The sequence below is a fragment of the Melopsittacus undulatus genome, chromosome 5 (genome assembly GCF_012275295.1).
Source record: "Melopsittacus undulatus isolate bMelUnd1 chromosome 5, bMelUnd1.mat.Z, whole genome shotgun sequence".
In the NCBI taxonomy this organism is placed as follows: domain Eukaryota; kingdom Metazoa; phylum Chordata; class Aves; order Psittaciformes; family Psittaculidae; genus Melopsittacus; species Melopsittacus undulatus.
This window is the reverse complement of record NC_047531.1, coordinates 51,546,816-51,564,489: the sequence shown is the minus strand read 5'-3', so window position 1 is coordinate 51,564,489 and position 17,674 is coordinate 51,546,816. Positions and strand designations below refer to the sequence as shown.

Genomic DNA, 17,674 nt, shown 5'->3' with positions numbered 1-17,674 from the left:
TCCAATTCACCTATGGCCTTGTAAAGTTATTGTTCTTTGTGCTTATACAAATACCATATTAAAAACACCATTATAAAAATACCTTTAGGAATCAGTATGCTTTCTTAGTGGTAAACACTACAGCAGACAGATTGCACCACTTGCCAATAAATAGATACTTTTCTGTCAGTAGGTCAGCTCTTCTTTGCCCTTGCACAGAACACCGAAGCCACTGTGGCAGAAGAGTAAGTTAGGAGGAAAGAGGGAACACAGCCTGCACAAATCCCTTTCTGAGTACTCCAGGCTCAGAGGTCAGCAGCAGGGTTATGAAAACAGAACTGCTGGGTTTGGACCCATCAGCGCTTGCATGAACTAGCAAACCTCTAAATGCCCAAGCCTGCTTTGTACAGAGCCATCTTGGACGTAACCAAAATCACACACGGTTTTAAACACAGTTATACTGCTGAGTTCCTCTCACAGAAAGTAAAAATAAAGGTAAATAGGAAGGCAGTAACCAAACAACCAGCAAGAAAGAGTCACTCTCAGGTTTCACATAATTTGCACCTCACCAGGTTTTGCATCAGGATAGACAGGAGAGACATCCCATACTATTTTCATTGGCATGTCTCCTCATCACCTAACTTCCCACCTAAATGTCAACCTTGACAAAGGTGAATCTTCAGAAATAACTCAGAGTGCCTTGTGGATGATCTCTAAAAAGAAATTTCCTAAGATGAAGGAAGCATTCAGCCACTTCTGTGAAGAGCTCAATAATTAACACCTGTAGCTGGAAACTAGGAAATTATAGGGAACAAGAAATGAAATGAGATCTTGTGGTCCTAATTCAAAGCTCCAGAAAGTGGTTTGTAAGATAATTAATACAACATGCCCCACCCTGCAGCAAGAGGTAAATAACTGAGAGGTTCTTTTCACTGCATTTAAAAACCCAAGAAAATGCTATGGAAATCATTACTCTGAGCTCAGACTGTTTGTACACAAAACCACAAATACTAAAATCTGTATTCTTTCTTTACAGACTGAAGCAATCTTCTCTCGATCGAATTACTAATGGAATAACAATTACAATAATAAAAAGCCTTTTTGAATAACCAATCTGCAAAATCCATTTTCTGCCTAATTAAATGGGTAAAATGGTTGTGGGGGCAGTTTTTTTCCCTTGCTAGTACATCAAGTGTCTTCTTTCAACATTATTATTTATTCAATATTTTCAGCCAAGTAGATACTTTGGGAAGATCTGACTATTGATTAAACACTAGATATAAAGCAGGGGCTATGTCTAGAGTTCTGTAAAAGGCATCTCTGTAAAGCCATTTTCAGGAACCAAAAGCCTGGCAAGGTGTATTAACTGAGTATACGCTGCTATAAAAACTGTAGCTTCTTCTCCCAAGTTTCTTATCTCATTTGAGTCTCTCACAGGCCCATGTTCCTCAGATGTAAAATAAGCTAACAGATACTAAGATCATGGGTGTTTTTTGAGGAGAACTGAATGCTTCCCTCACCTAAATCAGGACACTCACTAGTGTCAAGTATTACACAAAAGCCTCAGCCCCACCTCCCTGGTAATAGCCCATATTTAGTGCCAGTAGCATCAGACTTACTTTACATACCTTATTTTTGCTACGAAAGGAAAGTGCTGTTGGTCTACACCAATTCTTATTCCCTCTCAGATCCTCCAGAATGTTACTGTTGGCCAGCTAAACCCCAAAATTATTGCCCATGTCTCTTGAACACTCCACTGCCCAAAAGAATTTTACGTGCACACACAACAAACTAGTAATGTCATGTGAAGTTAACTTACTATTTAGAGCAGCACTGCCCCAACTGCAAAGACAGATGGACTTAGACAGCCTTCACTGCAAGAAATTCAAAACATTAAAGTGTGTAATTCAACATTAACTTTATGGTGCAAAGGAACAGCTTTTACTCTGATGCTGAATCTCTCACATGATTCTAGTTTAAAGTCAAGAACATTTATCTAGATTAAACCATGGTACAAGCAATCTCCAGCAACCTGAAAGAAGGTAGAAAGCAGAGCCTGGAAAACCCGAGTCCTAGCACTGAAGTCATCGAGACACTCTGAAGAGTTAACAAAGGTTAGTGGAGCAAAGGTATCTAAGACCCCAGCACTGATGAAATCATTTCACCATAGCCCATTTACTACAAAGCTTGAGCATTTAGGGAGAAGTAGTCACAAATCTCCAGTCTTTTCCAAAGATGACATTTTTTGGGCAAATCTCCCCATTTTATAAAACACCATTTTCATAAAATGATGAATTTAGTACCTGAAAGTCCATTTTCACTACTAGCTCCATTACCAACATGAATGAGCCAGCACTGCTAAGAATATAATACGCTGATGTAAAAGGGAGCTGAACCAACCCCACCCACCCTTCTGATTCCCCCAAGATAAGGTTGTGCCAAAATCCTATCAGATGGACTTTGATCATTCTAAGTTCTTCAGTGCTTCAGACAGTATGAACTGGGGTAGATCTGCATTTCTTTATTGTCAGAATAAAGACAGGATAATGGTGCTGGCACCAGGCCAGCCACTTTTTTTTGCAGTACTGCTGGCACAGACCCTATTTTCAGTACTGTGAGTAAAATGGCCTTGCCTGATGGTTACAGAACAAGTCAAGGAAACATGGTAGAATAAAGTTATCCCTAGGTTTCCCACATTTATAAATAGCTCCTTCTAAGTCAAAATTTTTGTTGTTGAGTAATCCATGTAACTGTTTTGAGACTTTTCTAAATGCACCACCTTCTGTATATAGAGCTAGACAAGCTGTGAAAAGACAAAGTGGACCATAACTTCCAACACTTATAAAACCAACATGGTACTGCAGAAACACTTAGACAAACACCCTAAGCACTGAAAAGCTGAAAAATAAAAAGATAAAAATAAAAAAAATTATTCACATCCCATGCAGAATTATTCACATCCCATGCAGAATATGTCTTTGTGATGCACTGACAGCCCATAAATACACTAAATAAACTTTGAACTAAAAGTTATTCTCTCTGCTTCCTCCTTATTTCAAGGAAGAACTTGTGCACTTCAGATTTTCTTAGAGAAGGTATACACTTCTGTTGTCTTAGAAAAAAGGGTATACTGAAGAGGAGATGGCAAAGCCATAAGTTCAAATCAATACTTAACTAAAAGGCCAAAGGACTCTAAAAGCATGGAAAGTGACTGTACCAAGGCTATTTGTGAAATTAAGGAAGTGATGGCCAGGCAAAGCAGATGCTTTTAGCACCATATAGCATTCAGCCTTCTCACATATGAAAGTATTTCTTATTCATATAAAGGCTTTTACCAAGATATGGAGACACACAACCTAAATAAGCTTTTAAGAGATTCACCTCTGGGTGCCTGTATCTGCAACAGGTTTCTGCTACATCTTCTGCTCAATTAACGCTGTCACAGAAAAGTCTGCAAGTCTTAACTCACTGTTGTTCAGTCAAAATGTAAACACAGACAGTAACCAGTTTGCTTCTTAAAATGAAAGATTTAATACAAATATTTTAGCATCTTGTGTTTTCATATGGCACTAGAAATAATACCATGTTTAAGATACGAAGCTGTTTAAGACATCTGATCTAACGAAAGTATAATTAAAGAAAGACTATTTACTTGGCTTATGTTTACCTACACAGTCATACCAAAACTACCTATGTTTGTTATAAATTACCATAATACATTTCAGCTGAAGTAGTTTCAAAAGCCATGTGAGCCCTTTCCAGCTTTTGAAATAAACAAGGCTAAAGATTTTCTGAAACAAAACTAGGCTTACCTAGTTGTAGCAAAAATCCCCCAGAACTATCTACAATCATCTCCATGCTGGGAGCTGTAGAGGTAAGAATTGTCTGGAATTAAGAAAAAAAGTATTCATGGAGAGAAATAAACACCCCACCAACAAACAAGAAGAAACAGCATGGAAGATCAGGTCACATCTGGGACTTGCATCAGAAATGTCGATAACCACTAAACATGATTCAGTCTGTGTGTGTCTCTCTGGAAGGAGCAAAAAGCATGTGTATTTCTGGCAGTTTCTTTAGTTTAGGCCGCACAAGAGAACTATCTAGGGAACTACTCCTGAAAAATCTACCTGCTATTCGCTATCTAGCTAGTACAAACTGAGAGAAAACTAACAAGCAAGCAAACCTGTACAAATCCCCACAACTTAGCCCAATTTCATCAATGTGTCACCAGCCACACAAGTTCAAAACTAAGGAAATTTCTGGTCTCCGAATAAATAATTGGCCTTTAATGTAAAGGCCATAGGGCTGGATATGGCCAGCTTCCTGAACAGAAAAATTACAGCCAGCTGTAAGTTTTAACTGCCCTTGAGCCTGGAACCTGCAGGTGGCCTGGTTCTGCCAAGACACATCTCAGGGATTCCACACAAGCACTTCTATGGGGAAAAAGCAACAGGCACCCAACAGTCAGCTGGTCTGCTGGAAGCACTGCAATCACAGCTCAGAGAAACAAAGATTTCCTTAAAGAATGCATAAAAGCTTTCCTCAGACTTGCTCTTCAGCCCGATAATAAAACGTTTCTGTGCTTCAGTTAGGAGTTCTGGTACTAGGTTCTTCTAACTAAGCTTAATAACTTTGTACCAAAATGTACTGTTTAATTTTGAGTGCTGCTTTAGGTGATTCTGAAGGAGACTAGATCATCTGGAGTTACGTCTGATATTGAATTATTCAGAGATACAGAAAGCTACAGATCTTCAACACTTCAACATCTGTATGGTGAGAATTCTATGCTCAACATAGAGATTACAGGCAAAACCATAGTACATCTAGAAAATGGTCATTTGAAGGAGGTCTCTAAAGAAGAAACTAGAAGTTATACAACTAAGTGCACATAAAAATCCAAACAGTAAGAATGCCTTCAATTATAAAAGCCATGACAGATGCTAGAAATTTATTTCACTAAATTCATTATTAGCAATTCTTTTTTGGAAGAGGGCAGCACTCTGATTTTTAATGAGGAGCAAGCTGGCTGAAAAAGACCAAGTTTCCAAACATCTTTAAAACAGTCTTTAAGTGTTTACAAAATTAACTGCTCAGCCCTATGCATCATTCAAGCCTTAGTCACGCAACAGCAATATTCTTCCTCCTTGCCATTTGAGTCACCATAAATCATGAACGTGTGACAGAATTATGAAGGGGGGAAAAAATGCAACATTTTATTTTGAGAAATTTTAGTATCAAAAAACCCAACTTGGACCAATTTACAGAAGCAATGGTATAGTTAATATAAATATGTATGTCAAAAGAAACAAAACTGAGATTTCTGTTTAGTTAAAGTTTCTGGAAGAGCTGAAACTGACAAATTATATAGCCACAAGAATGTAAGAATCACTACTGGGAATTGTAGCTGAACAGAGAGCATTGAGAATCCCCTGCCTACCTCTGAAATATTTATGCTATATCAAGCAATATCTCAACCTCTCAAACAATAGCCAGACCAGCAGCAAGTTACAGTTCCACAGTATTGGCTGCTATGCAAAAAGCCCAAAGACAATTTACCTTATCTTTCCCTCCATGTTTAGGATAACTGCGTTAGTTTTCCTGCAACAATAATATAGTAACAACAGAATCATGCTACCTCTGAAAGTTAAGTTTCATAAGGCTTCATAAATATTTTGGCCCATTTTAATAGTCACCATTAACAGATCCTCAGTCCCAAAGTAGCTTTCTATAAAAGGTTTTTATCTGTGTTTGGGTTCATGACCATTTTATTCTTCCCATGCTGTTAGTAAAAAGACGTTTTAGCAATTACTTTTTAGAGGCAGGTTATACCCTGATGCAGAACAGATACTCAGCAGGTATATAGAGCCAAAATTGTTCAAAAACTCTCACCAGGAATGACAAAATACATTGCTTCAGGAATGGAGGCACAATCTACTAGTCCTTCCTATAACATGTTGTGCACTGTGCTCTATTAATGCTAAATACGGTTTGCATTTATTCAAACTACACATAGTAAATGACTAGAACTCATTGCAGCTCAGGTTTCAGAATATTTCTCAGCTGCCAGGAAATGTATTAAGAGAAAAAAGAGGCAAAGGCAGTGAGGCAGATGGTAAAGCAAACCAAAACTTCTAGATCAGGTAAAAAATCTGTGTAGTTCTGTCCCTTTCTTTAATTGCAATGACACAGCAAAGGAAAAAAAAAACCCCAAAAAAACCCCAACAAACAGAAACCAAAACACTAACATGACAATTCTCTTATCACCACAAAGCCAAGCAAGTAAGTCACAGCGCAAACAGTTTGCTTCACATTATTATCCAGAGAGCAGAAGTCAAAATAATGCTTATCAGACTGAAAAAACAAGCATTCACATGTCCTGTCCCCAGCCTAACCAAAGCAGCAGCTTTAGCATGCTGCTAAAAAGGATGTACTTTACTGCCTTACTACATGCAGTAATGCATGAATTACTGGAAAAAAGTAATACACCCCCCCCCAAAAAAAAAAGATATCAAGGAGTGCCATACATCTCCATATTTCAGGAGGTTCTTAAATAACCCTTTGCATTATTAGATAACTCCCTGCAGAGCTGTCAGTATAGCTACCCCACCTGCCCAATGCTCTAGAAGAACAGTGGAATACACACTGCAGTTTACATGATCAAAATTCCCCCTGTTGGTTTTTTTTTTGCCTGCTTTGGTACTCTTAGATCAAGCACTGGGAATCTTTTCCATACTGGAACAACATACTGGAAGTATGCCTCCCATTTTGAATATGAACATAACTTAACATGGCCTAACCTTAGATTAAGCCAAACAAGGTCATTTCAAGCTTTTTTTTTTTTTTTAAAAAGGGGAGCTTCCTTGCAAAAACACCACTTCTCCAAGCTTGCATTTGTTCCATGGCAGCTAACACAAACAGGATGATATGCCTCACCTCTTTTAATGGTTCAATTCAACTGACAACAAAATACAGCTTTGTAATCACAGAAGGGCTGAGTTTGGAAGGGGCCTATGGAGATCTTGTCCAACCCCCCTTCTCAAGCAGGCTGCCTAGGACTACATCCAGACAGCTTTTGAATATTTCCAAGGACGAGGATTCAACCTCTCCAGGCAATCTGTGCCAACAACTTAATCACCCTCACAGTAAAAATGTGTTTCCTGACACTCACAGTGATCCTCCTGTGTTTCAGTTTGTGCCCATTGCCTCTTCTGGACACCTCTGAAAAGAGGCTGTATCTGCCTTTCCTTGCACCCTCACTTCAGGTACTTCAATACACTGATGAGATCTCCCTAAGACTTTTTTTCTCCAGACTGAAGAGTCACCTGCGCTCTCAGACGTGAGAGATGCTCCGGTCCTTTCATCATCTTAGCAGCCCTTTGCTGGTCTCTCTACAGTATGTCCCTATCTGTCTAGTACTGGGAAGCCCAGAACTGGACCAAGGATGTCAGGTGCAGCTTCACCAGTGCTGAGTAGAAGATACTGATCACCTCCCTCAACCTGCTGGCAACACTCCTTCTGATGAAGCCCAGGAGACAGATAGCCTTCATTGCCTTTGATCTCGGAGGCTGCCACCATCCTCTCTTTTGAGTTTGCATATTAAAAAAATATGATAGAAAAATAGATCACAGTGAACAAACACCTGAGGTTTTAATTTTCTTTAAATACTAGGTTTCCTTTAAAAGAGGAAAGTTGTACTAGAACATCGTTATAGCACGCATCTTTCATACTCCTATATAAAATACAGTACTAGTGCTCAAAGCTAAACAAGGAATGGGAGGATGAAGCTGGTCACTTTTTCTATTAAATGAGTTCATGCCATACACAGTGAAGCAGTTCTGAGAAGTGATTTATAACAGATGACCACAAAATTACCTCTGCGCAGCCACACTGCAGTGAATAGTTATGAAAAAAACAGAAATAAATAGCACAGTGTTTACTCCTGAAGTAATCTTTTCCTATGAAAAAAGAAAAGAAAAAGGGAAGAAAAACAGAAAACACCTTTGGACAAATCCTCTCTCAAACTCAAGTTTTCCAATAACTTCAAAATGTTAACATTTGGCAAATCTCTGGACATGCAAGAACAAATGAGAGCTTTAACGTTTAGCTAAGATTTAAACAAACAGAAGTGGCAAAAGATGCCTCACATCCTGTGTATTCCACCAGTACACGTACTCTATTTCACTGTAGGTTACTGTGATGCTTTTATCCCCTTTTACTGCTCTCTGTTCATTTTAATTTTATAAATGGACTGTTGTGCTGCAATTAATTCCCTCTCGGCCAGCCACAAGCTAAGGACATTTTCCCTGTTCCACCCCATCTCTCTATTTCAATGGACTGCTCTCGCTTATGACTAGTAGTACGTGAGTGAACCCCTCCACAACGTTAGTGTTTAAAACTTGTCAATTCTTGCAAATTATTAACTGCTGTTTAGCCAAGCCATACACGTGGCATTTAATTTTATATAAAAAGCAAATCCCCCAATTACTGCCCTGGAATTCAGTTAATACAATGGCTTTTCACAGAAGAAGTAAAAAAAAAAAAAAGTAACAAAATCCTACTTCAAAAACAACCTAATACTGTGACAGCTGAAGCCGTACACAGGCCTGCCATTAAAAGGCACTGTTACGGCCGCCAAGTCATGAAGAATGGAAATACAGATATTAAAGTACATGAAATTGGGTTCACTTTTCTTTATCACAGTGCCTTGCTTCTCCATTCCCACCAAAACTGGACAGGAATAGGACACAATGCAGAGCCTTGTCTGATACGCCTGATCATCAAATGCATAAAAGAGACACAAGAAAACTGCTTTTGTGTTTATAATTTGCCCAAAACTGGCATATTTAATACCCTACAGAATTACCTGTTATGTAACATGTCTCTCAGTCAAATCTTCCAAAGCAACATAATGTCTTGTTCCAAACTACTAAATAATTTGCTCTTTACGTACATCTCCCGTCACATTCAGTAAATCTACTTAAGGTTTCTCCCCGTGCAACAGGAAATTGCCTTAACTGACGCATTCCATTAAAGCAGACAGCCAGTGTTTGGCTTTGAATTGCTCCTTTGTAAAAAGTCTACCAAACACTGAAATGCAAACTCTACTGTATCAACACACACTCTACAGACTAAAAGAAGTCAGATTTAAGCAGATGACTCATGTTAAAGTGATACAATATCAAGTCTGCTTTGCAAAGAAAAAACATGGTTTAAAGACTGCTATTAGCAATATTAGATATATATGAGGGCAGGTGTTGAAGTCTTTAGGATCTTTATAATAGTCTTATTATCCCACATCCAGTACTGCTTATTTTTACTGCTTGGGAATCCTGAGGACTCCAGGAAACCATTTTCAAATAACAGATGGAGCAAATTTTCAAAAGGCTTCCCCTGTACACGAGTATAATTGTTTACGTACAACATATTCTTGCATTTAATCTAACTACACCTCACTTTCACACTGTAAAATTAACCCCCCTATTCTCTTCCTAGGCCACAAGCAGGATAATTTGTTGTTTTATATTGCCCCACTATACCCCAGCTGCCCTTTGTAACTCAAACTCCCAAGCCTGGATAGGCAAAGGTAACAGCTTTTAATAAGTCCTTCCTTATTTTAACTTTCTATACGTTTAAAGACTGCATTTTCTGTCATAACTTTTACATCACACTTCCATTTCTCAGAATAATAATAGAAGAGTTTATTACTTTGTTGCATGCTGGTAACATTGCCCTTCCAATACAATTTGGTATTTGTTGACCCTTTGACACAGCATTTCAGCATATTATGCAAACCAGCTTTTGTTTAGAGCACAGCTTGTACAATACTTAGGATATCAGATAACTGCAATAACATCACTGGTGAAGACCTGCACAGGTCTGTAAGCAGGCTGTACCCAGTATTTCAAACCAACCTGCTAGCACTGCAACAAACCTGTCCCTAATGAATTTTCCCTAGCAGTTATGATAATGTATTAAACAAACGAATATGAAATACCATTCTCCAAAATTCCAAACAGTTTGCTTCTTTAGTAAGTCTGATAAATTAGAAAATCTAAGATTAAATATAGTGACTCATCTAGGGACTTAAGTGAGACCATGAGAGGGACCACGTGCAATGAGGAGGCCTACAGTGGTTCTCAGGTTCCAGCTTAAATGCAAAGAGAATTCTGAACATTGGACTTCAACAGCATGGCTCATTAGGTACTTTACAAGCACATGCCAATTAGAAAAACCAAACAAACAAAAAACCCCACAAAAAACAAACAAAAAACCCCACCCAAACCAAAAAGCAAAAACAGAGAGAATCATCTCATGTAAGCTTATGTATGTTTTCTATTTCAAAAGCTCTAGGAGAGACCTGAAAACAGAATTATTCCATTTATTCCATTCCCTCCCTGTACATAACACCCATTGTCACTTCTTTTACTTTGCTTTTAGCCAGGGAGAGTCCCCTTCCTTCTCCTTTCCAAGCGCTGGAAAATACATTTTTAGAGGCTATACTATTTCACAGAAGCGATGTCTTGAAACGGCTTTTGCTATCCCATCATTTGTATACACTGATTTATACATGAAGTCAGAGCCAACACTCTGTGTTCTAATATACCTTTATTAGTATCAAAATATTTTGACTGAAAGATTAACTGTTTTTATTAATGACTCAGTTACGAGGTCTGAGTATAAACTAATCTGCATAACTTTGTACAGGCAGTTCACCAGCTATATAGTATATAACTTAGTCTGCACATAACAAGGACCAAATTAAAAACCAAAACAAATTAGTCTGCACTTCGCAAAACACCATCTCGCTTCAGGTTCACAGAGGATAACTCATGAAGCTACAAGTCTTTGAAATGTTCAGTACTAAAGACACAAGATCAATCTGTTGACTCTGAGCCCTACTAGAAAACAGCTGCATTATGAAAGAGTATAATCTGACCAACATCTTTTTACATGATAAGTACAGACTGTCATAGCTGTGCTTTTGATGCCAGCAAGGTAGCTGTCAGAAACATACCAGGCAATAGTCTGCAATCCCCACATGGCTTCCAGCCCCAACATTTGCTAAGCAAAATACATGCTTTCGATCTTTCAGAATTCTTAGATTACAAATCTGAAATACTTAGTCTCTTTGCTTTACTAATCAGCAAGTAAACTCACAGTAAGGCTTTTTCCAATTAGTATCTTTAACTCTCTAGATGATGCGGAAATTGGTGCTCTTGATTGTAAAAGGACACAACACAGCATGCTTTTCAGTTTGCAACAGCAGCCAACACCAGACACTCTGCCAAAAGATGCGTGAAACTCTGCATGCAGTAAGCAACAGTTGGGCAACCAGCCCACTAGATAGATTTTTAAGTCTTTACTAGTTAAGAGACAGCTTCATGCCAGCAAAATTCAATTCTTCCAGAACTTGGTGGTTTATAATCCAAATGCATTCTGGAAGGACCAGCTCTGCCTAGCCAGCAGGAGTCATGCACAGCCTTCAGTTACAAACCCTGTGAGACCAAAAGGTAGTGAGATGAGTCATCTCACATCTGTGACCTTGGAAAAGTCTGGGCAACTGCTACTCATGGGAAAAAGGCCATTTAGAAAGCCAAGCATATATAAAGAATCACAAACGCTTACGTTCTTTGTAAGACTTCAACTACTGCATGTCTTCAGCGTTGTTGTAAGGCTTGCACTCATGCCTTTTGTCACTGATCGTCACTGCTGAAGCTTGTTCTGGATTTTCGTCTCTTTACATATGGATACGAGGTAGATACTAGTGAACACAAGCAACAGACTTTCACAGCATATGTGATTTTATCTTCCCCAAGAAGATCTATTCAACTTAATTACATATACAGATACAATTCCTGTTTCCAAGAGTAAGTAAAGTATGTCATCAAAATACTCATGCAGTAAAGTTTTTGGAGAACTTAAACAGAGTGCAGTAAAGCTGGGAAACCTGGAGCGCATGGATATTTCTTCAATTACATTCCCTAACCTAGCAGGCAACCTAATTAAACAGATTTCCATCAACACATTGTTTTCTGCCAATTCTGAAGTCACTGTTTATGCAAATAATCCTGTCAGATCTAATAGAAGTTACTTGCTGTGAGAGAGAAGTAAGTGTTATACTACTTAAACACAGTTCTCTTTACCTGTCTCTCATATTAAGGATACACACCAACACAGATATGGAACCTACATTACTAAGTAGAACTCATTCTTTCTCTTTGTTCAGGGGTTACAAAAGAAAACCAAAACATCATAATTATTATACAGTATATATAACACAGTAAAAAATAAGGACAAACCCCCCCTCCCACAGACTTCCTCCTTAGTTCCATTCTCTCCCTCTCTCCCCCACCAAACACCAGTAATTTTCATACAAGTGCTGAGGCTCTCTAGAGAAATTTAACTGCCATTTAATACTGAAGAAACAAAATTCAGATTTCTTTAGAACAGCAAAGCCTGTCACAGCCTTGGAAAGTGGTACTGCAGTGTTCAAGTGAAGAGACACTGAATGAGGTCAAGGCCAGAGACCTCTTACAGTACAGCTCTCAGACTTTACCAGTGTGCTGAGCTTTCTCACTGATGTCACCTTCATCAACAGTGCAATATGGAAAGCAAGGGGAATGTTACCTTTGCAGAAGCTCAGTGGGAAAAGCTACTGTAAATCAATGCTTTAGGTAACACTGAAATTACATTTTGCTGCCTAATAAAACAGCAATAATAAGCCCTAATAAGTCTCACAATACTCTTGTGAATGAGCCAGTTAACTCATTCACAGCTAACAAAAAGGATCATCAACATCAATGGAAAATTAACCTCTCTATTTTAATTCTAGTGTAGTAGGATTAATTATATACCCAGGGATAACCAAAGAAAACCCAGGATGGTATGTTTCTGCTGCTAAGTATTTTCACCACAAAACACACGAAACACCTATATGGTGCAAGACACCCTGCTTGGTTGTTATCTTACAAAAAGTCATCTGATCTGAACCAAATGGAATTTTCTTAGTATCCTAGACACAAATCAACAGTTAAAAATACTGTTCTAAGAAAGGACTTTCCAACCAAGATGGACATATTTAACAAGTTTATTCTTTATAAACCTAATGTAATACTTCCACAATAAGACCAAGGGGAGTGGGGGAGATAGGAAGAGAGGCAAGGAACATTAGCTTCTTAAGATTTTCAAAAAATTGGGAGATTAATACAGCCAACAAACATACAGAGATGTTATAGTTTCTGATGGGTGATATTTGCACAAGCGTGATTTCTCCTACAAACCCCGCTGCTGTCTGCTACTCTTGACAGCTATGGGATTTGGTTTCACCTCAAGAGAGGAGGGTCAACAGAGTCATACTACTTCCAAAACATATACATAACACCTCTAGAAATAAATCCCACTCAGAGCAGTTGTACTTGCACAGACTATATATGTTATCTTTACCATGACAATGAGTGCACCCATGAACTGGAGCGTTGGCCAGGACTGCACCAATTCTTTTTTATTTCCGAAGTGACAGACTGAAAGAGTTGAAGATGGGTGCACCATTCTTCCAGTATCAACTGCTCCCACAAACCACTCATGGAAGCTTACATTCCATTAAAAATACCGCTGAACAATTAAAAGTTTCAGATATGTGGTTTAAATGCGCACTGTGCCCTACTTCAGGAAGCTGTAAGACACGTGAAAAGTATCTTCAGGCACTGACTTTTCATACCAGAATTTGAAGGCTCCATTTGGCTGCTATGCGGAAACCGGGAAAAAAATAATGACAAACTGTACTACTCAATTATGTTTCTTACAGTAAGCGGATTACATGCTTTGACACAGTTCACAACTCCGTATGAGCAAGGTTTTGAAGACAGAACAACAGAAAACCTCTGATAGTTTGGGGACATTTTGTCTGGATCATTCCACTTTCTTTCATGTATTATGTAAGTTGCCAGAAACTAAAAGTTGAGTTTTCTACAGACAGTTCACCTGAAAAAACTGTACATGAATGCTGGCATACGGAAAAACATTCCAATTCACAATCAAAATCATATTTCAATACGCAAATTCTCTTCACAAAACAACTGTCAATGTATTGCAAGTCAAGATTTGTAATGAACTCAATGTGTCAAGTGTTTTCTTACACTCCAATACTCCATTATCCAATTATGCATTTGAATACTAAAAACCTCTGACAGTGCCATATTCTCATGCATGTAGTATACCCATACAGAAATCAGCATTAAGCACAAAGCTTTAAATGAACTGCTGAAAAGATCATCTTCTCACTGTTGAAAGATTGAAGGCTTTGAAAAAAAACTATTTTTCAGAAATTTAAGTATCTTTTCTATTGTATTCCTAAGCTGTTAATCTTTAACTAGGAGCCCCACAGACGAACTGTAACACTCTGAAAATGTACATCATTCCCTTACTGATACCATTAAGGATCAGAACTGCAGAGGTGCTGAAAATATACAAATATTAAGCTGTTCCTATCTGAACTAACATTTACTGCTAGTTATAAAAGAAACAACAGTGGACACCATGATGCAAAATCTTCTATACATTTTATCAGGGAAATCTCATTTAAGAGTCACACAAGAAGAACAATGTGAGAGGTTTTAACCAAGTCATCACTTGATTATACTGACATGACAAAAAGAACTAAGCCATGATGATTTCTCTCCAATCCAGACAAGTATGTACAGTCATGAATTCTAAAGCACAAACCTGAAGTGCAAGTACCATAGACAACCAACTTCTCCATTATCAAACATAGCATTAAAAACAAAAACCTTGAGTGTTGTATTTCATTAAGTCCTCTTGAAGAAAACAGCAAATTTTCAATTTCAGCTCACCATAGAGTATCAAGCTACAAACTATATGGCCAGATCTAATTTAAAAGCCCTAAATGAAATAAAAACCTTATTTACCCTGCAGAGAAGGACTTGAGGGTGTTGGTGGATGAGAAAATGAACATGAGCCAGCTTCAGTGTGTGCTCACAGCCCAGAAAGCCAACCGTATCCTGGGCTGCATCAAAAGAAGCATGACCAGCAGGTCAAAGGAGGTGATCCTGCCCCCTCTACTCTGCTCTTGTGAGACCTCACTTGGAGTATTGTGTGCAGTTCTCGTGTCCTCAACATAAAAAGGACATGGAACTGTTGGAACAAGTCCAGAGGAGGGCCACGAGGATGATCAGGGGACAGGAGCACCTCCCGTATAAAGATGGGCTGAGAAAGTTGGGGCTGTTCAGCCTGGAGAAGAGAAGGCTGCGTGGAGACCTCATAGCAGCCTTCCAGTATCTGAAGGGGGCCTACAGGGATGCTGGTGAGGGACTATCAATTAGGGACTGTAGTGACAAGACAAGGGGTAACGGGTTCAAACTTAAACAGGGGAAGTTTAGATTGGATATAAGAAAGTTCTTTACTGTTAGGGTGGTGAGCCACTGGAATGGGTTGCCCAAGGAAGCTGTGAATGCTCCATCCCTGGTGGTGTTCAAGGCCAGGTTGAACAGGGTGATATGGTTTAGTGTGGGGTGTCCCTGCCTTGGCAGGGGAGTTGGAACTAGATGATCTTAGGGTCCTTTACAACCCTAACTATTCTATCATTCTATGATATAGCCAGCTGTCATTTGCAAGTATTGTAAACATCAGCTGAGATATGTTGTGTGGTTTGTAAGGAAATTACATGCCCCTGAACATAACTTCCCTCTGTGGATTTTAAGAGAAGAGATGGCTACCTTTTATAATTCTCTCCTAATCTTTATCTTAATAAGCAAGAAGAGATGAAGGTGACAACTAAGTTTACTATATGAGACCTTGTTAGTAAAAGGCGTTGACAATGAGTCTATTCAGTCTCCTTGGTGCCTTCATAATTAAGATGCTTACAATGACTTTCACAGTTTAAAAAATGGTTTGAATACTGTCTTCACCTCTAGCACATCTCTAGTTGCTTTGACATGGTATCTTGTACCTACTTGCTTTATCTTCTGCACCTAGTCTTAGCACAGCTTTTGTTTGCTAACTTCTTCTATATGTGAAAAAGCAAACCCATCGTAGCATGGGAAAAACACGTATATATTACTATGCATAATAATGATGAAAAAAAGTTGTGCATGTTATTCTGGAATAGACAATAAATCATGGCTTGACTTCCTCCAGAGCTATCCCCCTACAAATTCTTTTACAGCATCACTCGGCAATATTTAGACGTTACGTATGCACGTATGCTGCATATCCAAGATAAACTGATTTCCTAGAGCAAGAGCACAGTCAAAGGTTTCAAAACACTACAAAAAAATGAAATAAAAAATTAAGAGAATGATATCACAAGGAAATATTCACCATTTAAGGTGATCCATGAATCACATCAGCTTGACAGCATAAGGATGGACTGGAAAACTGTTAAACAGCTATGCATTGCTTGATTTTAAGCTGTAATCCCATGATTTGTTGAAAAGTTATGGGTTTTCAGTAGACACAGCTTCTTTTGTGGTATCTTGGATGCAATCTTCAGTGACAATGGTTTAGTGTGAGGTGTCCCTGCCCATGGCAGGGGGGCTGGAACTAGATGATCTTAAGGTCCCTTCCAACCCTAACTGTTCTATGATTCTATAATCTTAAATTCATGGGTCCCAAAACAGGTTTGTAATGGTCCAAGTTTTTACTTTCCACATTTCTACTTCTGCACATAAGGCAGTAATACTGCCAAAATACATTCATATATCTATTTTTATATGGACCTTGTATATATATATATTGTAGACATACATGTATATATAAATCTATGTGTTTGCATTAATATATTTGCTTTAAGAACAGTACAAAAAATGTTGCATACTGCCATGCAATTCTTAAGCTCAATGATAAACATTTATATTAGAGAAACATGAGAAGAATTACTAAAGAACACGCTGAGCTCAGATACATACAGTATGCTGAGGTACAACTATTTACTTGTAAATAGTTTCAATTAGATTCCATTCAGCTTCCTGAGAACTGGTATATTAAGCACAATGCTGCTTCTTTTGTCTCATGGGTATACACACATGCATGTAAAAACAGAAATGAAAACATTTTCATTCCCAGAGATCTTTTGTAGTGTTACAAATAACTCCAGATTGCTTACAAACTGAATACACATAGGTGCAGTATAGGGAATAAAACATTTGTAAATGGTTGCTAATCCCCAAGAAAGCCAGAAAAGCAAGTATGATTCTGCTTTTCTCTCCATTTATAGCAGCAAAACACTTTAAAGGTAAATTTCACGTGAGGTGTTGCTTTTACACTTACCGCTAAGTGCTAGGTATATAACAACAAGTCTCTTTGAGTTGAGTTTTACTGGTGGCATACAAAAGCATAAGCCTCCTTCCCAAGCCTATCCTGAAAGTATCTTGCTTTCTGAAGAAAGCTTCCATTACTTAAAGACTACTCTTGCTCAGGTTGCTCAGTTTCAAGAGCATAAATCTACCTTCCCAAAACACGGAGCTCCTTGTAATCCACCAATATTTGCACCTAATTGCCTTGCACAGATGGACTAAGCACAACAATCTTTGAGTTAATGGTTATAATCTTAGAGGTTCACAAATAATTTTCGTAGAAGTATCTCAGTAACAGTTCTGTGAAGAGCTGTATGTACACAATATTAATCCACCTGAAATCATTTTAACTGGATTTTGAAAGCCTTTAACAAGGCTCCTAATCA

At 38.3% G+C, this 17,674-nt stretch overlaps 1 protein-coding gene across 4 annotated transcripts in view; it reads right to left on the bottom strand.

Moving 5' to 3' along the window:
- The window catches only part of KIAA1549 (KIAA1549 ortholog), a 144,752-nt gene that overhangs the window by 104,380 nt on the left and 22,698 nt on the right, over nt 1-17,674 (bottom strand). The gene's annotated exons all lie outside the window — the stretch shown is intronic.